This window comes from Nycticebus coucang, chromosome 11 (genome assembly GCF_027406575.1).
Source record: "Nycticebus coucang isolate mNycCou1 chromosome 11, mNycCou1.pri, whole genome shotgun sequence".
In the NCBI taxonomy this organism is placed as follows: Eukaryota; Metazoa; Chordata; class Mammalia; order Primates; family Lorisidae; genus Nycticebus; species Nycticebus coucang.
The window spans coordinates 20,790,641-20,815,903 of record NC_069790.1 but is presented as its reverse complement, the minus strand read 5'-3'; the positions used below and the strand labels follow the sequence as shown (position 1 = coordinate 20,815,903).

General features: G+C 37.3%; 1 protein-coding gene and 1 long non-coding RNA gene across 3 annotated transcripts in view; both read left to right on the top strand.

Annotated features, from left to right (window-relative positions):
- SEPTIN7 (septin 7) overlaps positions 1-25,263 on the top strand; it is a 112,695-nt gene that overhangs the window by 7,831 nt on the left and 79,601 nt on the right. The gene's annotated exons all lie outside the window — the stretch shown is intronic.
- LOC128559996 (uncharacterized) lies at positions 491-21,174 on the top strand. 2 transcript variants are annotated; one of them, XR_008372859.1, is made up of 4 exons: positions 491-921; positions 1,744-1,971; positions 8,993-9,053; positions 20,506-21,174. It is a non-coding gene; the product is annotated as an uncharacterized LOC128559996 (long non-coding RNA). The 2 variants fall into 2 exon arrangements; XR_008372860.1 differs by lacking the exon at positions 20,506-21,174 and having other exon boundaries at positions 8,993-9,393.

Genomic DNA, 25,263 nt, shown 5'->3' with positions numbered 1-25,263 from the left:
CAAATGTCCTATGGTAAAATGATTTTTTTCTTCTGAGTTGATAACCTAGCAATCTGGGTAGCTTTTTAAAGGTCCTTCTACAACTTCTTTATTGTGTAATATGTCAAATGTGGAGAAAACTTAAAGTAGTTGAAATAATCACTTTGGTACTTTTAAGCATGTAGATTCTAGTAGTGTTACAGAGTTTGATAAATGATAGTAGGCTTGGCATGGGACCCTCAGAATCTTTAACTCTGTTTTTCGGGAAAATCAAAACTGTTTTTACTGTGCTTTGTAAAATATATTTGAAATACTCCTGCAGTGGCAATTTGACGTTTTTGCAAACTTCGTTTATTGATTTAACAAATATTTGACACAAAAAAGTATCAGACATTGTGATACAGTAGCATTCAAGAAAGCTATGGCTCATGCCCTCAAGTTTGTTATATGTAATATTTGTGTTTTCATTTCTGAAATTGCTTTTCATTTATTTTATTGGGAATTTATTTCTTGGATAGGGAATATAATCACTTGGTTCAAAATTCAAAAGATTAAAAAGAGATATGTAGTGAATTCTTCTTCGTATTCCTCCTCCTACCTCTGAGTCACCCAATTTTCTACTCTTCAGACAATCTGTGTTAACAGTTTCTTGTATGTTCTTCTAAAGGTGTCTTTCGTATATGGAAATTAAAAATACATATCCTTCCTGCCCCTGCCTTTGGTAGCACAAGACATACGTTCTTTCTCACCTTGTTTTTTATTTGTTTTTTTCCCCTATGGATTAGCATTCTTTATACAACTGTGTGAATCCACCAAATGATGTCTACATCCATATGTGCTGCTGTAACAAAATAACTGAGACTGAGTATCAAGATCAGAAGTTTATTACTGTTCTGGGGGTTGGGAAGTCCAGGATCTAGGTGCTGGCTGGTTTGATGTCTGGTAAGGGCCAAGTCTCTGCTTCCAAGATGGTACCTTAAACGTTGCTTTATTTAGAGGGGTCCTCACATGGCAGAAGGGGCAAGGGGGTGAATAGCTCCCTTGAAGCTCTTTTGTAATATATGATCATTAATACCAGTAATATCATCTGATTGGTGGTTAAGTTTCAATAGGAATTTTGGGGGGATACACTCAGACCGTAGCTTGTAGACTGTAATTTAACACGCCCACATTGATAGACATTAATTTACAGTATTTTGCTATTACAGACCATGACATGATGAGTAACCGAGGAAAGTGATCATTTCATATTTGTTAGTATCTCAGTTGTTAAATTGGTGTTAAGTATTGTTAGTATTGATATTAATTAAGTCATTAATTTAGAACTTCAGCACTCAGTTTCATTCATTAAATAAATACATGTCTTGTACCTACTGTATGCTGGGCACTGGAGAAATTGCATTAAATGTTGTAACCGTAGATGTGAGGGCATGGTGATTAAGAGCTTAGGTTCTGGAGTCAGACCTGGATTCAGATCCCAACTCTAAAATAAAGCCTTGGGAAAATCATAGAAATTTTATGTTTCCTTCTCTGGATAGTGGGAATCACAGGATTACTGGAGAATTAAATGAGATAATACATAGGAAATCATTAGCATGTTATCTAGCATATAATAAGCATTCAGACGTTAGTTTAAAAGGAAGTTATCAGACAATTGCATATTAAATTGGCTATTTGCTTTTTCGCCTCCATTGTGACCGAAAGTCAAAGACTGTAGTGCTTTTTTTTCCTAATTATTTTTATTGGAAATCTTCTGAATGTCAGATATACCTGGTGTTGGTGAGCAAGGACCGTTTGTACATGTGATATTGATGGTGCCAAACCAAAACAGTGACTGGATATGATGAGAAAAGATGTTAAGAACAAAAGCCTGATTTTGAAGAGGAAAAGAAAAGCCAGTCAGATTCAATGAAGATGCAAAATCTGCTGCAACAAAATTCTTTTACAAAATATAAATTTATTACGAAAACCTAAAAGGATCATCTGAGAAAGGTAAAGAAAGAGAAAAGGAGGCCATCAGGAGGAGGCTTTTTTACCCAGATCTGGCACATACGTAGTAAATAATTTGTGGTATGACTTAAAGGTACATAGAATATTAAAGTGGTAATACAGGGCAGGATATTTTTTCCAAACTGGAAACTCCACCCACCTTTAAAGGTAAGAAGAGGAGGAGCAAGAATATTTACTCTAGGCTGAGAAATCCTGTTAGTCCCAAGGTTATGACACCACAAAGGTAAGCAGACACATCGTATGCTGTGCTGAGGATTTTTTTTTTTTTTTAATCTTTATTGAAGGATTTTTTAGGAGTGGCAACTGTACCATTCGTCATGATAATTCTTACTGAAGGTTCAGATAGAATTTGGCTAGTGAATCAAGGGAAGTTAATGTAGCAGTCCTAGTATATAAAAGATGGACAAAAGGTAGTGGCAAAAGATATGAAGATGTTGGTAATGAGTAATGAATCCAGAATATCTGATCTTTTTGGCCTGAGTAAATGGGTAAACGAGTAGGTGCTATTTCTTGAAATAGGTAATTTAAACATGAAATTTAGAAGCCTAGGAGATGTCCAAGTGGACATGTCTTGTAGGTTCTCAATACTAGGAGAGACATTTAGGATAGAAAACAAATGTTTTAAGTTTATTGTAAATGTATTCATTTGTGCTTTGAATTTTTATGTTATGTTTAGTGAGTGAATTTGCGAGTAGAGTTGAAGAAAATTGCAGTAAAGTGGGCGGCGCCTGTGGCTCAGTGAGTAGGGCGCCGACCCCATATGCCGAGGGTGGTGGGTTCAAGCCCAGCCCCGGCCAAACTGCAACAAAAAAATAGCCGGGCGTTGTGGCGGGCACCTGTAGTCCCAGCTGCTCGGGAGGCTGAGGCAAGAGAATCGCGTAAGCCCAAGAGCTGGAGGTTGCTGTGAGCCGTGTGACGTCATGGCACTCTACCATGGTATGGTGAGACTCTGTCTCTACAAAAAAAAGAAAATTGCAGTAAAGTGATTTGTGTGGAACTTCCATGTCCTTCAAAGTTAAACAGACTGAGGTCACTGTTTCTTGGATAGTACTGAAATGTTACTTATTTAAAATTTCTACTGGTACATTTCACAGTAGCAGTTGGCAGACTAGGGGTTAAGCTAATGTTTATTTGCACAAATGATACTTTGTATCTTTATATATTTAAATTGTCCATTCAGATTGTAATCAGAATTTTTTTTTTTTTGAGGAAGATTTTTGTAAGTATTGTTCTTCATTTTTAGAGAATACTGTTAAATATTTTGAGTAAGATTATTATTTGTATAAGAGGAGGCAAATTTTTTATTAGTAATTGTATCTTAGTGCTTTCTGTTTATATTGTTATTAAAAAAGATAATTAGGGTATCATATTATTTGTTACAAGTAACATTTTGGGGTGTGAGATGATCTGTACAAGGAAAAATTTTTCAGTAATGTATTTGCAAATATCAACATTTTATATCATTTTTAATAAAAGTTTAATGTATAAAGTTAATACTTTTCTAATTAATTTAAACACATTAACCAAGAGGTGAGAAACATTAAGTTATTTTAATTATTGTAGGTTAATTTGTATTCTTTCTTAATTATATATTTTTATGGTTCTAATTTGGAGTATATTAGTAGTTCTAAATCATGAATGGGTATTGAAAACATTTCCAATGGTTCCCACACTTGGAGGCTCTTTAATTTATCAGGTGAAGCCCCAAACTTTGCATTTTAAGTATTCTATGTAATTCTGATGAACAAGCCAAGATTGAGAACCTCTGGTACGTATTATATTGTGAGGTAATGCATACCAGAGTAAAAGTACTCCATAAGCTCTTAATTTTTACACAAACTAAGATATTGTTCACTTAATACCAATTTTGGTGTATTCGTCTATATGCAAGTTGTTTTAAATATTGTGTGGTATTCCAGTGTCATAATTTGCCTAGCCTGTTTATTATTTTGACACATTTTGTATTTTGGATATTTTAGAATTATAAATATTATTTTTAAAAGTATCTTTAAGCAAACCTTTTCCCTCTTTCCCCGTTATTTCCCTAGGGAGTTGGTTAGTTTAACTTAAATTTCTTTTAATTTACATTTCTTATATTACTAGAGAGAGATTTGTTATGTGTAAACTGATTAGCTTCCCTACTTTCAAAAAAATATAATGAACTTCTTAAAATCACCATCTGGGATATTTGGTTTGTGCTATGACTTATAATATGGGATTATTAGGTAATACTATATGAGGGTTGTTGTTTTTTTTAAACTCTACATAGCTTTTAATGTTTTTTCTGCCCTCATGGCTGTATCTACCTTGTGTTCTCAAAGTTAATTACTGTTACAAGTCTGTGTTTTAGTTACTCAGTTTTTAATTTCTTGGGTTATTTCTTTATTGAGGGTCTGTTATCTTTAAGCATTGAGCTAGACTTCCGTTTCTAGTTCGTGTATATAGTCTATATAATTGTTATGCTAGATGAAAGGGAAATACATTTAAGTAAGAATGGTTCCTATTCTATGGATGTATAAAATTGTGCAAATAAAGAAGACTATTAAAATGTGTAGATCATTGTATGATTTGCAAGACTGTGGATTATCAGAGGACAGTTTGTAGTCTTGTAGCTTTCTTGTTGCTGGGAAGGGCAAACTGAGTGGATAAATTTCTCTAGTATAAGTTGGGGGAAATGAGAATTTGATATGAGTGGAGAAATTAGTGATACTACATACAGCTAGTCAGTCCTGTCTTGGGTTTTGTATTAGAATGTAAAAGTTGGTCTAATACAGAACATTTAGGAATTACTTTAAGGAGATGATTAATTAAATTGTGAGCCAAAAAGATAACTAAAATGACTTAGCTTGCAAGTAGACCTACCAAACGTGCTTAAATTTGTTTAGAGTATGGTGCCATGCTGTTAGATAATTACATAGATGTGGCCCTTTCTTCTTCTTCTCCTCTTCCTCCTCCTCTTCCTCTTTTTGGAAAATTTTGGATAATTTTAGATTCACTAAAAAGTTATAGCCCCTCTTTTGGAAATATTTGCTCAGCATGAAGGAAGACCAGACAGAATAAAGACCACAAGCATGCACATATAGCACAGTATATGAGATAAATGCACTATCAACATTGTATTGTCCAGGATTAAGGAAAATGTCAAGGAAGTAGGGAGTTTTATGTTTGCTGAAAACATCTTTTATTTTAATCTGTGTTAAAAGTTTTTGGGTAGGACTGGGAAATTCCATTGCTTATCAATTGAAAGATGGGTATTCTCAGTTTAGTTGATTGCTAGTGGATTTCATTTAACAAATTATAATTTAGCTAAGGTGAACAAAGGACCTTCTCCCTTACAGTTTCCTTAATGCTTATGGTCTCTTCCCACTTCATTTAAATCTTTGTAAGATTATTATACCTAAATCTTTGTAAGATTATTATGAAATAATTTACCTGTCACAGAACTTTATTTATTTATTTATTTTCTTTGAGACGAAGTCTCAAGCTGTCACCCTGGGTAGAGTGCCAGGGTGTCACAGATCACAGCAACCTCAAACTCTCGGGCTTAAGCGATTCTCTTGCCTCAGCCTCCCAAGTATCTGGGACTACAGGCGCCTGCCACAATGCCCGGCTATTTTTTATTCGTAGTTGTCATTGTTGTTTGGCAGGCCCGGGCTGGATTCCAACCCGCCAGCTCTGGTATATGTGGCTGGTGTCCTGGCCACTTGAGCTACAGGCACCAAGCCTGTCACGGAACTTTAAATGTTGATTATTTATAATATTGGCTTCTATGATTCTTGTTAAAAATACTATATCTTGGGCCCTATCAGCAATATTCTCTACTTATAAGTTGGGACTCAAGTTACCTGTTGTTCTCAAAAGCTCCCTAGGTACTTCTGAATATGGCCAGGTTTGGGAATCACTTATCTTTAAAAGTTTAGAGGCCTTAGCTGTCATTTATTGCACAAACACTATAACAACTATGCAGGCATCCTCAAACTTTTTAAACAGGGGGCCAGTTCCCTGTCCCTCAGACCGTTGGAGGGCTGGACTATAGTTTTCAAAAAAAAAAAAACTATGAGCAAATTCCTATGCACACTGCACATATCTTATTTTGAAGTAAAAAAACAAAGCGGGAACAAATACAATCACACCGCCTCATGTGGCCCGCAGACCGCAGTTTGAGGACCCCTGAACTGTATGTGAAGTACCTAGCCTTTTATAGTAATTATTCTTTAAACACTTTACAAATAACTTCATCAAGACATTATCCCCAATCTAAGGCTCAGAAAGACTGTATAACTTACCAATAAGAGCACAGTTCTAAGTTACAGCAGATACTGTAATTCAAATTTCTGGCCAGCTATATGTACTGCCTTATGATTATCTTACATTAAGTATTTTGTTTGTTTGTTTTTGAGACAGAGTCTCACTTTGTTGCCCTCAGTGGAGTGCCATGGCGACCTAGCTGATAGCAACCTCAAAGTCTTGGGCTCAAGCGATCTCTTGTGCCTGCCACAATGTGTGGCTATTTTTAGAGACACGGGGTCTTGCTCTGGCTCATGCTTGTCTCAAACTCTTGAGTTTAGGCAGTTCACCCGCTTTGGCACTCTCAGAGTGCTAGGATTAGTGGTGTAAGGCACCAGGTCCAGCCTTAAGTTGTTTTTTTTTTTTTTTGAGACAGAGTCTCACTTTGTTGTCCTTGGTAGAGTGCATGTTGTCACAGCTCCCAGCAACCTCAGACTCTTGGGCTTAAACAATTCTCTTGCCTCAGCCTCCCAAGTTGCTGGGTCTACAGGAGCCTGCCACAATGCCTGGCTATTTTTTTTTGTAGTTGTCATTGTTGTTTAGCAGGCCTGGGCCAGTTTTAGCCCGCCAGCCCAGGTGTATGTGGCTGACGCCTTAACCACTGAGCCATGTGCTCCCAGCCTATTTTTTTTTTCTTATTAATAAAAACTTTTATGTAGTCATTTTAGGACCTTCCTGATTTGGCTTTTTCTTCCTACTCAGGTTGGGTAAGTAGTATTCTTACTTTGATTTATGATGTTCTCTTTTTTTTTTTTTTTTTGGCCGGGGCTGGGTTTGAACCCGCCACCTCCTGCATATGGGACCGGCACCCTACTCCTTGAGCCACAGGCACCGCCCTTATGATGTTCTCTTAACTGCCTTAAAGTTCTCTCATTTCTTATGGAAGGTTCAGCTCAAAACTACCTATTCTGGGAAATTTTTCTCACTATTTGAGCCCTTGGTGATTCTTTCTTTACCTTGCACTATATACAAGACTACTCTTTTAGATGATAACAGCATAGAATCATTGTTAACTTTTTGTTTTGTCATTTATTTTTATGCTTAGTATTTAAAAATATTAACAGTGGGATAGAATTACACAATTGTGATGGGTGGTGTGCTTTTTTGAGCCTCCACTAATCTCTAGTTTCACTGTATAGGTACTGATCTTGATAGAGTTGGGGCTTTTTTGGACAGTCTTACTCTCTTACCCCAGGGTAGAGTGCCATGGCGTCAGCCTCGCTCACAGCAACCTCAAACTCCTGGGCTCAAGCAATCCTCCTGCCTCAGCCTTCCAAGTAGCTGGGACTACAGGTGCCTGCCACAATGCCCAGCTAATTTTTCTATTTAGAAGAGAAAGACTCTCATTTTTGCTTAGGCTAGTCTTGAACTCTGAGCTCAAGGGATCCTCCTACCTCAGCCTTCCAGAGTGCTAAGATTATATGCATGAGCTACCACCCCTGCCCTGGTCTATACTTTTTATATATGTATATAAAATGAAATATAATTTAATCTAAGTTTAAGACTTTGGCTATGGGTGTGGTGGTTCATGCCTGTAATCTTAGCACTCAGGGAGGCCAACTTGGGTGGATAGCCTGAGCTCAGGAATTTGAGACCAGCCTGAGCCAGACCGAGACCCCATCTCTAAAAAATAGCCAAGCATTGTGGCAGGCACCTATAGACCCAGCCACCAGGGAGGCTGAGGCAAGAGAGTTGCTTTCAGCCCAAGAGTTTGAGGTTGCTGTGAACTATGACGCCATGGTATTCTGTCTGCCGAGGGTGACAAAATAAGACTTCTCAACAACAACAAAAAAAAGACCTTGGCTACAGATAAAATTAGAATTTAAGTTTTTGAGATATCAAATTATTTTGATTGGTTTAGTAGTTCAGGGCAAGGTTTTCAGATCTTTGTAAATTTACAGATATGCAGAAACATTTATCATAGTTTATGAGAAATTTCAATAGTAATATAATTTGGCTTCTTACACTATTAAAATAAAAATTTTTAAAGAAATTGTTAGTCTCCTAGGATGGCTGTAACAAACAGAGTGCCTCGTATTGGGTGGTTTAAGCAAGATATTTATTTTCTGGAGACTGGAAATGTAAGATTAAGGTGTTGACAGGCTTGGTTTTCATTCTTTGGTGTCTCTTTCTCTTCCAAAATTCCTATAGGATCAGGGCCCAACTCTTACCACCTCATTAACCTTAATTATCTCTGGAAAGGCCCTGTCTCTATATATAATTTTATTGAAGGTTAAGGCTTCTTAGCATATGAATTTTGGGGGAGACATGATCAGAAATAGAATTTCTGTTTTCATGGGGTAGGGAAACTATAGAAAATTTTGAAAGAACAGCTAACAATTAATACTTTATTTATATTAGGAAGTGCCGATGATTATTAGCTAAACATTTTACAAGACATGGGATTTGATATTCTCACAAGAAATAGTTTTGATGTCTTTAGTTTGGGAGATATATTAGGTATTAGAAATAACTTGAATTCTTTTGCAATATTGGGTTCAGAATGCTATAGTAAAATACAGAGTGCATATGCCATCAAGTGAGGGCACAGGATACATAAGTGACTGATTAAAATGAAATAAAGTTAATCCCTTAAAAATTGTGGTATGTTTTTGATATTTTTCTTGGTCTTATATTTTCATGAGATCTCAAGATTGGAAGATGTATTAAGTCATTTAGTCTAATCATGCAAACAGTGCTCTAATTCCTTCTGCAGCATACCTGTGGCTGTCTAACCCTGAACTGTTCAGTATGGTAGTTACGAGCATATATGGCAGGTGAGCACTTCACTGTGGCTAGTCTGAATTGAGATGTGGTATAGAGGTAACATATAGAAGATTTAAACTTAGTATGAAAAAACAATATATCTTCTTAATTTTATATAATATACATGCTAAAATGTATTTTGGATATATTGAGTTAAAGAAAACATCATTACAATCGATTTTACCTGTTTTCTTGTGCTTTTTTAATGTGGTATAGAAGACTAAAAATTACAAGTGTGCCTTGCATTATTGTATTTCTAATGTCCAGAACTAGTCTAGCTGTAGTAGAAACTGACTAGCTTCTGAGGAAGCACGTTTCATCTTTGAATAATTCTCACTGTTATTTTTTCCTCTGAGTTTGTATGGAGGTGAATGGTTATATTCAGATGTTTCCATTTATCTCTGCAAACCAAAAAGGTAAGTCCAGTCTTTTCAATATTCTTTAATAGCTTGAAGACGACTCTCAGGTGTCTCTGAGTCTTCAGTGATTAACTTTTCCATTTCCTTTAATGATGTTTATATGGCAGGAGGTTATATCCCTTGTACCATTGATTTTACTTCTCTTCAAACTTTATTCATTGTGTATGTATCCCTGTTGACATCAAAAACTGAATTATCCTGTGATGTTAAAATTACAGATCAGACTAGGTCTATCTTCTGTCTCATTCTACATGTCTGTTTTCTTACTGACTTAGGGAGCGTACTATTAATTCAGATGGTTCCCTCCATTTTTTCCTCTTCTGCTTCTGTTTTATCTTGCTAATTCAAAACTTTTTTAAAATTAGAGGAACTTATTGATTGAGTAGATGAAATGTGTTTTACCACCCCTCCTCTAATTCCTGAGCCCCATTGGTATAGTTCTGACTTTCACTGAGACTGTGTCTTTCAGATTCCAGGTTTTTTGGGTGGGGGAGTAAAAAAGCACATCCACATATTTCCACATTAAATTTCATTTGGATCCTACGTATGTCATATAAAGTATATTTTTTTACCTTAGAATTTACTGTTTGCAGGTTTGTCAAGTGTACCTTCTGTGTTTTTGTCAAATTATTGTATAGTGTTATCTAGGCATGATGAAGGAGATAAGATCCTTGGATCCTTATAGTGTGTAATTTTGAAGTGATGTATAACTAACCAGCTCTTCATCAGTCTTATTTTACTCATGTTCCTTTATTTCTTTACCTTGCTCATATCCACATCATGATTGAGATCTTGTCAGAATTATCTCCTACAGTTTTTTTCCTTTGCGGTCTAATAAACTTGTCAGAAATGAAAAAGAAAGAATATCTAACTTCTCTTTTAAAAAGTAAAGCCATAGGCTGGGCTTGGTGGCTTATGCCTGTAATCCTAGCACTCTGGGAGGCCGAGGTGTGTAGATTAACTGAAGTCACGAATTCAAGGTCTGAGCCAAGCACAAGACCCTGTCTTTACTAAAAATGAAAAACTAAGGCAAGAGAATTGCTTGAGCCCAACAGTTTGAGGTTGCTGTGAGCTATGATGTTACAGCACTCTACCAAGGGAGATAAAGTGAGACTCTGTCTTTAAAAAAAAATCCATACTGACTTTTGGTGCCTATAACTTCATTTTCTCTCTCTCTTTCTTTCTGTTAAATCATAGCTGTGTATATTAGTGCAATCAAGGGGTACAATGTGCTGGTTTCATATACAATCTGAAATATTCTCATCAAACTGTTCAATGTAGCCTTCATGGCATTTTCTTAGTTATTGTATGTAGACATTTGTATTCTGCCTTTAGTAAGTTTTGCCTGTACTTCATTTTCTTTCTATGTAATTTTTCTTATTTTTGAGACAGAGTCTCAAGCTGTTGTCCTGGGTAGAGTACCATGGCGTCGCAGCTCACAGCAACCTCAAACTCCTGGGCTTAAGTGATTCTCTTGCCTCAGTCTTCCAAGTAGCTGGGACTACAGGCACTCTACACAACACCTGGCTATTTTTTTTGTCACAGTTGTCATTGTTGTTTAGCAGGTGTGGGCCAGGTTCAAACCAGCCAGCCTGGGTGTATGTGGCCGGCACCCTACCCACTGAGCTACGGGCACTGCCGTGATTCTTTTGTTTAATGGAACTGCTTCAGGTTCCTCAATAATAACTTGGGACATAATGGAAAACTGAATTACCTCCAAGCGATTTAGCAAACTATAATCAGTGCTAAATTTGGGGAATGTTTTCTTTCTTTCTTTCTTTCTTTTTTTTTTTTTTGTAGAGACAAAGTCTCACTTTATCGCCCTCAGTAGAGTGCTGTGGCATTGCAGCTCACAGCAACCTCCAATTCCTGGGCTTAGGTGATTCTCTTGCCTTAGCCTCTGAGTAGCTGGGACTACAGGCGCCTGGCCGCAATGCCCAGCTATTTTTTTGTTGCAGTTTGGTCAGGGCTGGGTCCGAACCCAGTATCCTCAGTATATGGTGCCGGTGCCCTACCCACTGAGCCACAGGCACCTGTAGGCGCCCTGGGGAATGTTTTCTTTCAGCTTTTTTTTTTGTAAACCTTTAAAAAAGCTGTCATAATGGTGGCACATGATTTCATTTCTCTTGGGTTAATACTTGGGCTAGGTCATATGATGGGTATATGTTTAACTTTATAAGAAATTGTAAAACTGTTTTCCAACTTAGTAACATTTTATGTTGCCATCAGAAGTGAATAAGAATTCTAGTTGTTCCACATACTCACCAACACTTGGAATGGTCACTCTTAACTGATTTTAGTCATTCTTACAGATTTGTAAAGATAGCTCATTGTAATTTTAATTTGATGATGTGAATCTTTTGTGCTTATTTGCCATCTCTATGTTGTCTTTGTTGGTCTCTGGAACTCTTGTCCATTTTTAAATTAGATTGTCTTACTGAATTGTAAGAATTCTTTATATATTTTTAAATTACTTGTTCTTTGCTGGACTGTGCAAATACCTTCTTATATACTTTTAACCTCTAATTTTAGCATCTGTTATTAATTCTTGCCTGTGCAATTATTACTCCACTGTTTTTGTCTTAATAGTGATTTTCTGTTTACCTCATGCTACATTTTAAAGTTGGAATTCTGTTGTAAAGAAGAGCTCTTTTCCTTTATTCATTAATTCGTTCAATTATTTATTAATATTAGTATGACTACATGAATATTAATTTCTTTGTTGTTTTGTTGCTCAAATTATCCTTTGGGAACTCTTTCAAGTTGGCTCCTATTCCTTTTAACATGCCCCTATCATTTGTTTTTTAGTATTTCTTTACTTTCTGGTTCATCTTCTATTTTTTTTTGCCTAATCCCCAAAATCAACCATTGTCCAAGAATCTAGGTTCCTTTTATTTGAGAATAGTATTTAGAAACCACGATCTGGCTGCTGGAAGTGCTCATCACTCTTGGGTGTCATTGCTTCTAGGTGTATTGAACAGACAGGAAATATATGGATTTATATGCATACACACATCTATATTTATTTCTTTGCATATATGAATTTATACTGGTACACTGATTCTAGTCTATTAATGCAGGGTTCATTTTACTCTTTCTCTTTTCCTTATTTGTAATTCTTTTTTCCATCATTGAGAAACCTAGCTCTCCTCCACAATTTATTTATGTATTTTTTAACTAATAGTAACTAATATTGTTTGTTAATACACCATAAAATGCATTATATTTCATTCAGTATATCATTCTGTCCACGTATATTTTTGTAAAACTTTACTTTTAATGGCTGTGGTATTTTAATATATAGAAATACCATAATAGAACTTTTCTGTTTCACTTGTCTTTGGAATTTCTTCCAATTTTATATTAATAGTGCTTTTTTGAATATTGTTTTATCTACATCTTTTTCTTTTTTTTTTTTTGCAGTTTTTGGCCCGGGCTGGGTTTGAAGCCGCCACCTCTGGCATATGGGGCCGGTGCCCTACTCCTTTGAGCCACAGGCGCCACCCTATCTACATCTTATATAGTCTCAAGATTATACATTTGTGGGCAGGCATGGTGGCTGAGGCTTTTAATCCTAGCACTCCAGGAGGCCAAAGTGGTAGGATCCCTTGAGCTCAGTAGTTCAAGATCAATCTGAGCAAGAGGGAGATCCTGTCTCTACTACAAATAGAAAAATTAGCCAGGCATGGTGCCAGGCACCTGTAGTCTCAGCTACTCAGGAGGCTGACGCAGGAGGATTGCTTGAGCCCGGGAGATTGAAGTGGCTTTGAGCTAGACTGAGGCCATGGTACTCTAGCTCAGGTGAACAGAGCAAGACTTTGTCTCCAAGAAAAAAAAAATTATAAATTTATGGAAGTAGAATTTGTTGAATCTTAAAAAAATGAAAACTTAAGCTTTCATAAGTGGCCAAATTGCTCTTCAGGTAAGTGGCTGAAGTTTCTTTTCTACCATTCACATAGGAGAGTGACTGTTTCCCACACCTTTACCTACCCTGTTTCCCGAAAATAAGACAGTGTCTGGTTTTAAGGTGTGCTCCCAAAGATGCGCTAGGTCTTATTTTCAGGGGACGTCTTATCTTTCCTGTAAGTAGGTCTTATTTTCGAGGAAATAGGGTAGTACTAGGTACTACTGTTCATTTCAATTTACGTATTTAATTTTGGAAAGAGACAGGGTCTTGTTATGTGGGGTCTTGCCCAAACTGGAGTGCTATGGCTATATACATCTTTATAGGTGTGATCATAGCACTCTCCAGCCTTGAACTAACCTCAAGGCTGATCCCCCTGCCTAAGCCTCCTCAGTATGTAAGACTACAGGCATATACTATTCCTCCAACCTCAGTTTGTGTTCTTTAGTAGATCTTTTGGCAATCATGAAAATAGTCTATACTTGTACATTTGGTATGTTAGCCACTAACTACACGGGGTCATGGAGCATTTGAAATATAAATATAGTCCTAAGTGAGATATGCTATAAGTGTTAAAGCACACATCAAATTTCAAAGGTTTGTTACGAATGCAGAATAATAAAAAATGTGAAATGAATCATAATTTTTATATTGATTGCATGTTAACTTGATATGGCTTAAATACAATTTATTAAAGGTTTTATTAAGTAAATTTTATTTTTATACTGTTTGTGGATCTACTAGAATATTTATAATTACAGATGCGATTCAGCTAATATTTCTCTGAGACAGGGCTGATTGGTCTAGACTTTGATCATTCTCCCTTAAAAAGAAACTTGCTGTTTTAAAACATACTGTTTAGCAGCAGTATTTTCATCCCTTTCTTGTATTTATCAGTTACCACACCTTCCTTAAAGATGGCACCTAACACTCAGTTTTCCATTTTACTCTAAACTGCATCTTCTGAGGCATTCTTGGGACCCATCTGTAAAACTTTTAAGTTAGCCTCAGTTCCTTGATTGTGCTTGAGCCATTATTTTAATGGCCCCTATGAGAGTCACTTCCTGCAACTTCTGTTCCACCATTAACATTTATTTATTTATTTATTTATTTTTGTTGCAGTTGTCATTGTTGGTTAGCTGGCCCAGGCCAGGTTCAAACTCCCCAGCCTCAGTGTATGTGGCTGGCACCCTACCTACTGAGATACAGGCACCACCCACCATTAACATTTTTATTTTATTTTATTGTTAAATCATAGCTGTGTACATTAATGCGATCATGGGGCACTATACACTTTATAGACCATTTGAGGTATTTTCATCACATTGGTTAACATAGTCTTCCTGGCATTTTCTTAGTTATTGTGTTAAGACATTTATATTCTACATTTACTAAGTTTCACATGTACCCATGTAAGATGCAACGTAGGTGTTAATCCCACCAATCACCCTCCCTCTGCCCATCCTCCCCCCATTATCATTTTAATTATGCATCTCATTTTAATCACAATTTCACCTTTTTTACTGTCTCATTTCCTTACTTTTACTTTTCATTCTTGATCTTCTCCATTTTCATTCCCTGAATTGCTTCAACTATACTTGTCAACTTGCTTTACCACTTGTACTTTATCTTGTTTTCTTTTCTTTTTTTTTTTTTTTTTTGAGACAAAGAGTCTTACTTTGTCACCCTCCATAGAATGCCATGGCATCGTAATTCACAGCACCTTCAAACTCTTGGGCTTAAGTTATCCTCTTGCCTCAGCCTCCTGAGTAGCTGGGACTATAGGCACCCGCCACAATGCCTGGCTGTTTTTTAGAGATGGGGTCTTGCTCTGGCTCAGGCTGGTTTCAAACTTGTGAGCTCAAGCAAACCATCTGCCTTGGCCTCCAAGAGTGTTAGGATTACAGGAGTGAACCACTGTGCCCAGCCTCTTCTACCCCTTGTACTTTTATGTGCCTTCCTGCAAAGTAAGTTTCAAATGAACAGGTTATAGATAGCTACTGGCAGAAAAGATCACATGGTTTCAGACATACAAAGATCTGTGGTCTTCAGCCTTACCTAGGTGAACAGAATTGCTTGGCTGCCTGCCCTGTTCTTAAGGTTGCCATTTCTCATCTTTTACCTCTTAAAATACTCTAGTCTTCCCCTCCTTTTTTTTTTTTTTGAGACAGAGTCTCACTTTGTCACCCTCGATAGAGTGCCATGGTGTCATAGCTTACAGCAACCTCTGACTCTTGGGCAATTTCTCTTGTCTCAGCTTCCCAAGTAGCTGGGACTACAGGTACCCACCACAACACCCAGCTGTTTTTTTGTTGCACTTGTCATTGAAAGTCCGGGCCAGGTTCGAACCTGCCTGTCTCCGTGTATGTGTCTGGTGCTCTAACCACTGAGGGATGGGCCCCGAGCATTTCCCCTCCTTTTTTGAGATTAGCAGGTGATCTTATCAATGGTGCTTAGGGAATATCCTGTCCTTCAGTCCATAAACATTACCTGTGCCCTTACTTACTTTCCTCACCTAAGTCATTTGTCTACTTGGTCTTTTCTGTCAGCTTTAAACAAGTAACAGCCATCTGCTTTTGTTCTTTTTTTAAATGCTTAAAATCTTTCCTTGACCTTATGTTAGCCTTTAGCCTCTATCTTACTGCTCTTCTCTTCAGAGGCAAACATTCAAAGAGAATTATTTGCCCTTGGGGCCGCACCTGTGGCTCAGTGAGTAGGGTTCCAGCCCTATATGCCGAGGGTGGCAGGTTCAAGCCTAGCTCTGGTCAATCCACAACAAAAAATAGCTGGGTGTGTGGTGGGCACCTGTAGTCCCAGCCACTTGGGAGGCTGAGGCAGGAGAATCACCTAAGTCCAAGAGTTGGAGGTTGCTGTGAGCTGTGATACCACAGCACTCTACCCAGGGTGATAAAAATGAGACTGTCTCTAAAAGAAAAAGAGAGAGAATTATTTACCCTCACTGCCTGCAATTCTTTGCTTATTTACTCCCAATCTGCCGCCTTCTATTTTTCCACTGATACAGCTTTGACTGTGGTTCTTGGTAACAGTAGGTACATTTTTCTTGTCTTTATTTTGACTATTCTGAGCATGTGGTATAGGTTCTCGCTTTGTTGCCTAGCAGGCTGGAGTGCAGTGACATCATCATAGCTCACTACAACCTCACCCTCCTGGGCTAAAGTAATTCTCCTGCCTTAGCCTTCTGTACTAGGAAGAACTATAGGTGTACACCACCGTGCCTAGCTAATTTTTTATTTTTGTACAGATGTGGTCTTGTTTTTGCTCAGGCTGGTCTTGAACTCCTGAGCTGAAGGGATCCTCCTGCCTTGGCCTCCCAGAGTGCTAGGATTATAGGTGTGAGAGAGTGCATGAGCCACATGCAGGCCTCACTTCTTAAAGGAAGCCACCACAATTGACTTGCTTTGAAATGCTTCAGTGAATTACTTTCCTGAGCATTCTTTTTTCTCACCTTTTCCTAGATTTATTTAGGTGGTTTTAGTGGAATGTTAGTGTTCTTAGTCTGAATCCTACTCCATTATTTGGATTCAGACTCAAGGCCTTGGTACCATTTAAATATTGATGATTTAAAATATAATGCCTTTCTAACCTAGATATTTATAAAATTTCTAACCTTCACATATACAGCTGTCTCCTAGGCATATGTCTCTCCTAAGTCCAGTTAGCACCTTACACTCAGATGATTCCTGCTTTTAGCAATTGGTACTACCATTCATTTAGTTTCTGAAATCAAAATTTAGAAATCTGAATCTTTCTGCCTTCTAGAAATTAGTTACAGAGACCTATCATTTCATCTCTTTAATACCAAAACCAGCATCATCCAATAGAAATTTGACGTAAGCTACATATGTAATTTGAGCTTTTCTTTTCTTTCTCTTTCTGTTTTTTTTTTTTTTTTTTGAGACAGTGTTTCACTTAGTTGTCTCAGTAGAGTGCTGTAGCATCATAGCTCACAGCAACCTCAAACTCTTGGGCTCAAGAAATCCTTTGCCTCAGTCTCCCAAGTAGCTAGGACACAGGTGCCCCCCACAATGCCTGTCTTATTTTTTAGAGACGGGGTCTTGCTATCATTCAGGCTAATCTTGAACTCCTGAGCTCAGGCATTCCACCTGCTTCAGCTGCCCAGAGTGCTAGGATAACAGGCGTGAGCCACTGCTCCTAGCCTTAATTTGAGCTTTTCTAATAGCCACGTTTAAAAAGTAAAAATAAACCTGTGAAATTAATTTTAGTATTTTATATAAGCAGTATATCTAAAATATTTCAACATTCAATAATTATAAAATTTTTTAATATATTTTCCATTTTTATTCTCATATTAAATTTTCAAAATCTGGTGAGTAGTTTACACTTACAGTACGTCTTAATTCACAGTGGCTACATTTCAAGTAGTCAGTAATCACACGTAACTAATAGTTACCTTAAAAGACAGTAGAGATCTAACGTACATTTCTCTTCATTATCACTCCTTTTGTCTTTATTCAAGTCCTTATTTTTTCCCAGAGCTACCATTGTAGCTTTTGGGATTCCTGCCATTTTTTTTCTAGTTCATTATCAATGTTCTTTTCAGTAGTAATTTTCTTTTTTTTTTTTTTTTTGTAGAGACAGAGTCTCACTTTACCGCCCTCAGTAGAGTGCTGTGGCATCATACGGCTCACAGCAACCTCCAGTTCTTGTGCTTACGCAATTCTCTTGCCTCAGCCTCCGGAGCAGCTGGGACTACAGGCGTCCGCCACAATGCCCGGCTATTTTTTTTGTTGTTGCAGTTTGGCCAGGGCTGGGTTTGAACCCGCCACCCTCGGTATATGGGGCCGGTTCCCCACTCACTGAGCCACAGGTGCCACCCTTCAGTGGTAATTTTCTAAAATGTGAATGTGACTCTGCATGTGGATTCATGTGAGTGTACTTTCTTTTGCTTCAAATCCTTTATTGTGCCCACTTCATCAGCTTTCAAGATGAAGTGTAATCTAAGTTCTTTATGGTCAAAAAAAAGTCCTTCATCATCTGGCTTTTTGCTTTACTCCCCTAAGCGTAACTCCTAGATTCTGAATATGAGTTGTGTTGAACTTTTTGTGGTAACCTGTAAGGAACCATGCTTTCTCGTTTGGGGCTTTTGCAATGAATAAGTCACCTACTTGAGACTCATTCTCTTGCATCCACCTTCATCTCTCATCATACTAAGGTCTACTAGGTCCTTTAGGATCTGAAGAATGTGACCCCAGTATAGGGCAAACCACCTTTCCTTTTTATTTTCTTACATGTTTCTGTGAGTCCTATATCATAGCATTTATGACTATGTTATTATAAGTACCCTCTACCTTACCTTATCCTCATTAGATTTTTGGCTTCTTGAGTAGGGACCTTGTTTTTATTAGCTTTTATATCCCTAATTGCAGGTATATATACATGCCTGGCATTGTTGTAAGAAACCAGTAACTGAAGGTTGAATGAATGAGAGAGTAAGATTGGTAAGTCTAGGAGTTTAAATCTGAGTCCTGAGTTCACAACAAAGAAAAAATATTATTTAAATTTATTATTATTATTATTATTTTATTGTTATTTGAGACAGATTCTCACTCCCTTGCCCTGGGTAGAGTGCTGCGGCATCATCATATCTCATAGCAACCTCAAACTTTTGGGTTCAAGCAGTCCTCTTGCCTTAGCCTCCTGAATAGCTGGGACTACAGGTGTGTGCCACCATACTTGTCTAGTTTTTCTATTTTTATAGTAGAGATGGGGTCTTACTCTTGCTCAGGCTGCTCCTGAACTCCTGAGCTTAAGCAGTCCACCTGGCTTGGCCTCCCAGAGTGCTAGGATTACAGGCATGAGCCACTGCACCCACCCTATTTGAATTTTAAATTATCTCATTCTTACATGTATCGAAATATTTAAACTCATCAAATAATGAAGAAGCCAGAGTAGGATTGAGAAAATAATACTTGGTTCTATTAGTACTCAGTTACTCATATCAGTAAAAAGAGGGGAGCTGGAGGCTGTTACATTGAATCTAGAATCTAGGTATTTTTAGACCAGTTATATTTGAAATATCTAAAACATTTAAATGATGAATGAAATTTCTTAACTTTTCCCTTAGGTTAAATGAGAGATGGTAGAAATTTTACTAAGCATGTACCAGACAGTTATATCTAAGTGTATGTGATAAGGCTTTTGTTAGGAATATTAAGAAGTAGACAAGTAAATTTCTCCACCGGCATCTTTTCTTTTTATAGTCTGTAGTTTTTCATATTTAGAATTACTTAAACTTTAAAAAAGAGAAACAAAATAGTTGTTTTCATGAGCATATAAAACAATATGCAATATAGATATATTTAAAAATCTAAAGAAAAAAATAAAAATCTAAAGGTAGACAGGTTGAACTTAAAGTTATTTAGGAAAGATCAATGTTAATCTTTGAAATTAAAAGTTATTAATGTAAACTTTGGATCTTTATAGCCTGATTTACTTTTTAACTGTAGCCTCGTTTAATTTTTAATTGCAATTACTAAGGGGAGAAATGGAATTCTGTGCATGTTAAAGTAATTTGAAGTGTGCATTATTCCTAATCATTTTAATCATTTTATATTTTTACTGAACGTCTCATTTGGTGAAGATAAGGGGGAATTGAAGGTCTGTACTTCTAGGATTATGTTTGATTTTTCTCAAATTCTGATTTTTATCAGGCTTTCCTTCTGATGAATTTTGTTTTTATTGTTACCAACATGTATCATTCTTCAAATGTATTTTATATAGAGAAATGCGTTAAATATAACTCGATTCTGAAGTTATTGGATATTGTATTTAAGTTGATTTTTTCGTAAAACAATGGAGCTATTGTATTATAGTTTGATTTTTTTTAATATAAATTTTGACATAGAGATTTAACATCTTAACCAAAAGATTTTGTAAATATGCATATATGCTTTTAGAAACAGTTATTTGCTAAGTGTTTCATCTTATATAACTGGCATTTGAAATCAAAGAATACTTTTAAGATCTAAGGGTATTTTGTTAGCAGTTTCGGTGAATATACTGTTACTTATGGTTCACATACTTATAAATGCCACAGTTATATCATTCACATCTATAAATAATGTTTCTTTATCCAGAGAACATTTTTTTTTTCCACAGGAAAAGAATCAGTGGGTGGTTAAGTTTCTGACCATGGCTGATTTTAGAATTTGGGTAAGGAAAGACATATGAAAAATCTGTATGTCTTTTTTTTTTTTTTTTTTTTTTTGAGACAGAGTCTCACTATGTTGTTCTTGTAGAGTGCAGTGGCGTCACAGCTCACAGCAACCTCAAACTCTTGGGCTTAAGCGATATTCTTGCCACAGCCTTCTAAGTAGCTGGGACTACAGGTGCTTGCCACACGCTTGGCTATTTTTTTGTTGCAGTTGTCATTGTCGTTTAGCTGGCCTGGGCCAGGTTCAAACCCGCCAGCCTGGGTATATGTGGCTGGCACCATAACCTTTGTGTTACGGGTGCCGAGCCAAGTCTATATATCTTAATCAAAAATGTGTGTGTGTACTTTTTTTTTTTTTTTTTGAGACAGTGTCTTGCTTAGCCTCCCAGGCTAGTGCAGTAGTGTCGTCATAACTTACTGCAACCTCAGACTCCTGGCTTCAAGTGATCTTCCTGCTTCGATCTCCCATATAACTGGGACAATAGACTCATGCCACTACATCCAGCTAATTTTTTTTTTTTTTTAGTAGAAATGTGGTCTTGCTCTTACTCAGGCCAGCCTTGAACTCCTGACCTCAAGGGATCCTCCTGCCTTGGCTTCCCAGAGTGCTAGGATTGCAGGTGTGAACCATAATGCCCAGTCAACCAAACTTATATTATTAGTATATTTTCCAAATAGTATTTTGGTTTCAGACTTATATTTTTGTATTGGATTGGACACTTTTAAAAGTATGAATTCTTGGGCAGCGCCTGTGGCTCAAAGTGGTAGGGTGCTGGTCCCATATGCCAGAGGTGGCAGCTTCAAACCCAGCCCCGGCCAAAACCCACAAAAAAAAAAAAAAGTATGAATTCTGGGATAATTTGTTCTTCTACAGTAGCCAAACCAATCTTTTGTCTTTGCACAAAGTTTCTTTCTCAGAAGAAATTTTTGTGAAAGTGTAGTCATTCAGCTGTTTTGAGTATCTACTGTGTATAGGCACTTTGCTAAGAATATAGAGAATATGTCATGGTTCTCTCCCTCTGAGAAATCAGTGATATAGGAGAACTGACAAAATGTTTAAAATAATTTTTATTCTGTTGTAATACTTATGTGTAAAGAATTGTCTACTCTAAATCATTCTTCTTCATCATTGTGTTACTAAGACTGCTCTTTTTAAGTTACTACTATCCAGGCATGGTAGCTCATGTTTGTAATCCCAGCACTTTGGGAGGCTGAGATGAGGGGATCTCTTGAGACCAGAATGGGCGACATCTACAAAATTAAAAATTATAAAAATTAGCTAGGCATAGCAAGATGGGAACATGCCTGTAGTCCTGAGCTACTCGGTAGGATTGTGTGAGCCCAGGAGTTTGAGATTATAGTCAGGTATGATCAGGCCGCTGCACTCTAGCCTGGGCTACAGAGCAAGAGACTCTGTTTCTAAAAAATATGAAAATGAAAACAAATTATCAGTAACATTATTTCCAAATTTTATTGCAATGTCTCTGCTCTTTCTTTTTCTTTTTCTTTCTTTCTTTTTTTTTTTTTTGAGACAGTCTTATTTTCACCTTTGGTAGAGTGCTGTGACATCATAGCTCACAGCAACCTCAAACTCTTGGGCTTAAGCAGTTCTCTTGCCTCAACCTTCTGAGTAGCAGGGACTACAGCCACAATGCCCAGCTATTTTTAGAGACAGGGTCTTGCTCTTGCTTAGGCTAGTCTTGAACCCATAAGCTCAAGCAGTCTACCCACTTCGGCCTCCCAGCGTGCAAAGATTACAGGTGTAAGCCACCACCCAACTGTCTCTGCTATTTTATCCAACTTGTAATATTCAACAGTTCAGTAACTACTCTATCCCTGAGATGGTCGTGGTTTTCCTCCCACCTCTTTGGCTTATCTTTCTCTGCCTAACCTCTCAATGTCAAAGTGCACCAGTGTTTTGTCTGAACCCCCTCCTTTTTGGGAATCTCTCTTTAGGAATCTAATCCCATTTCAATAAGATCTATATGCTGATGATTCCTAAGTCTGTGTTTTGATCACCATCCAACCCCAAAATGTCTGGGTTCACATATTTAACTGCCTACTCGACATGTCTTCTTAACTGTATAACAGGGACCTCAAACTTACTATATTCAGAGCTATTTTTGGTTCTGGCCCTCACCACCCAATCTTTTCCTCCCCTCGTTGCTCCCTATTTCCCTATTTCCGTAAGAGATCTCTCTAGCCATTGAATTGTTTAAGCCAACCATCTAGGAGTTACTTGCCTTTTTCTTTTCTGATCGTCCATCCATCCATCAGCAATATCCTGTCAGCTCTACCTTCAAAATGTATTCTGAATCCTTATGATCTCTCATTGCTTCAATACTGTCTTAGTATAATACACCCTTCTTTTCTTGGACTACTGCAGTATTCACCTTACTAGTTTTCTTATTTCCACTTATCCTTCACTTAGCAGTGAGAGCTATCTTTAAAATGCTAATCAGGTCACTTGCCTTGAAAAACCCTCTAGTGGCTTTCCACCATGCCTAAAATAACATCTAAACTTCCTACATTGGCTGAATCCCACATGATACGGCCCCTGCCTGCCTCCCTGACCTCGATTTCTGTCACTCATCCCCTTGTCTACTACTTTGCTGCATTATAGTTCACACACCGTTTTCCTGGAAATACCAAGTTCCTTCCCATTTTAGGTCATACCACTTTGCCTGGAATGCTTTCTCCCTTTTTTTCTTAATTCAAAAAGAGGACAATGTGTCAAAGAATGTTCTGGTTACTGAGGATAAAGCAATGAAAGAAACACAGGGGCAGACTCTGAGACATTTTTATTATGCTTAGTGGGTTCCTTGAAGCTGCAACCTAACATACCATATTCTCTGAAAATTCAACTTTCCCAGATGGCTTCTTCTTTTTTGATGTATGATTTATATAATTCATTCAGTCTCTGCCTTGATAGAGCTTACCTTCCAGTTGGAGGCAGGCTTAGGGTGGGGTGGAGATTACAATGAACAAGATGATTAAAGTGTATGCTAGGTGGTGGTAAGTGCTAGCATAAAATAAAACAAGCAGCAAAGTGCTGGGGTGAGGAGTCCGGTTGGTAATTGTAAATAAGGTGATCATGGCAGACCTCTGAAGGTGACATTTGAGTAATAAAAATAACGTTTCAGGTAGGGAAAGCAACAAACGCAAAAGCTCTTGAGTGAAAGCATGCCTGGTGTGTTAAGAGGTCCAGTGTGCCTACAAGAGAAGTGAGCAAGAGCTGAGGCCAGAATTATTAGTAGAGCCAGATCTTGCAGAGCCTTGTCACCTAGTGGTTCTTACTGCAACCATCTGAAGAGCTAGGTGGCTCATGCTGTAATCTTAACATTTTGGGAGGCTGAGGTAGGAGGATTGCTTGAGGGTTGGAGTTGATGACCAGTCTGAGCAAGAGTGAGACCTTAGTCTCTCTACAAAAAAATAGAAAATTTAGCTGGGCCTAGTGATATGTGCCTATAGTCCAGCTACTTGGGAGGCTGGCTAAGGCAAGAGATGACCTGAGCCCAGGAGTTTGAGTGCATTGAGCTTTGATGACACTGCTACCCTTTAGCCCCTTTAGCTCCTTTAGCCCTATTTCAAACAAACAAAAATCACCGATAAATGGGTTGCATTCCCAGACATTGATTCACTTGATCTGTGTGCAGCCCCAGGGCATTGGGGTTTTGTAAACCTCAGGTGATTCTAAGATGCAGCTAAGGTTGAGAGTCACTATAGGCCACAATTTGGACTTTGGCTTTAACTTTTGAGGGAAATAGGAAGTTATTGGAGGGTTTTGTCATGGTAAAAACAATTTTGTAATTAATTGGTTTTAAAAATGGATTTTTATTAATTAAACTATAAATCTGTGTTAATGCCTTATCTGCCTCAAATTGTTTGAAATAGGTTGTGATATAACTCAGAATTTTATCAGTTTAAAAATGTACACTTTTCACAGGCAATTTGTCCAAGGATTGTCTATTTTCTACTTTCTAGTTGCCTTTCAGTTTTCACAATTCATATTTACCTCATCTTTTCATCTGTTCTGCCTACCATCTTTAGCTTCCTTCCCTTTATGTATGTACAGGTCTACATTTCTTCTAATTCTGGACTTGGTTTAATTATTGGAATACAGTATTGCATAAAAAGATTTTAGCTAAAATGTTTGCATTTGTTTAATTGGGGCTGTCTTTATCATGACTGACAAAGCAAAATTGAATGAAATTATGTATTTTTTTCCTTAGAATTTAAAACTTGGTTCCTGTATACCTTCCTGAAACTTAATACTTTTATGTCTTTTCCACCATTTCCTGTCAGACTTCAAGTTCAGGATATAATTGGCCTTTTTTGGCCTTTTGTTCTATTTTTCACTAGGAGAGTGTTGAAAATATTTAAAATTCATAGGGCTTTATATCCAATAAAAAGTATTAATTTGACATGTGTAGATAAAAGTCTGCTCTCAGTTTATTTGTAATATAAATTACCTTTGTTGAGTTACATGTAAGTAACTTTCATTTTTCCCTCTATCTTTTGCTGTGTTTCGATGGATTTGCCTCCTGTTTGGACTGACTGTGTCATTACAATTCTTGGAATTCTTCATTTACTGTTCCTCTGTGGATTTGTTCTGTTGGAATCTGGAACATTGGAATGATGGAAATGTGTTCTTCACAAAGTAGCTGTGAGTATACTACAGAAATTATACAAAGATACTTTCT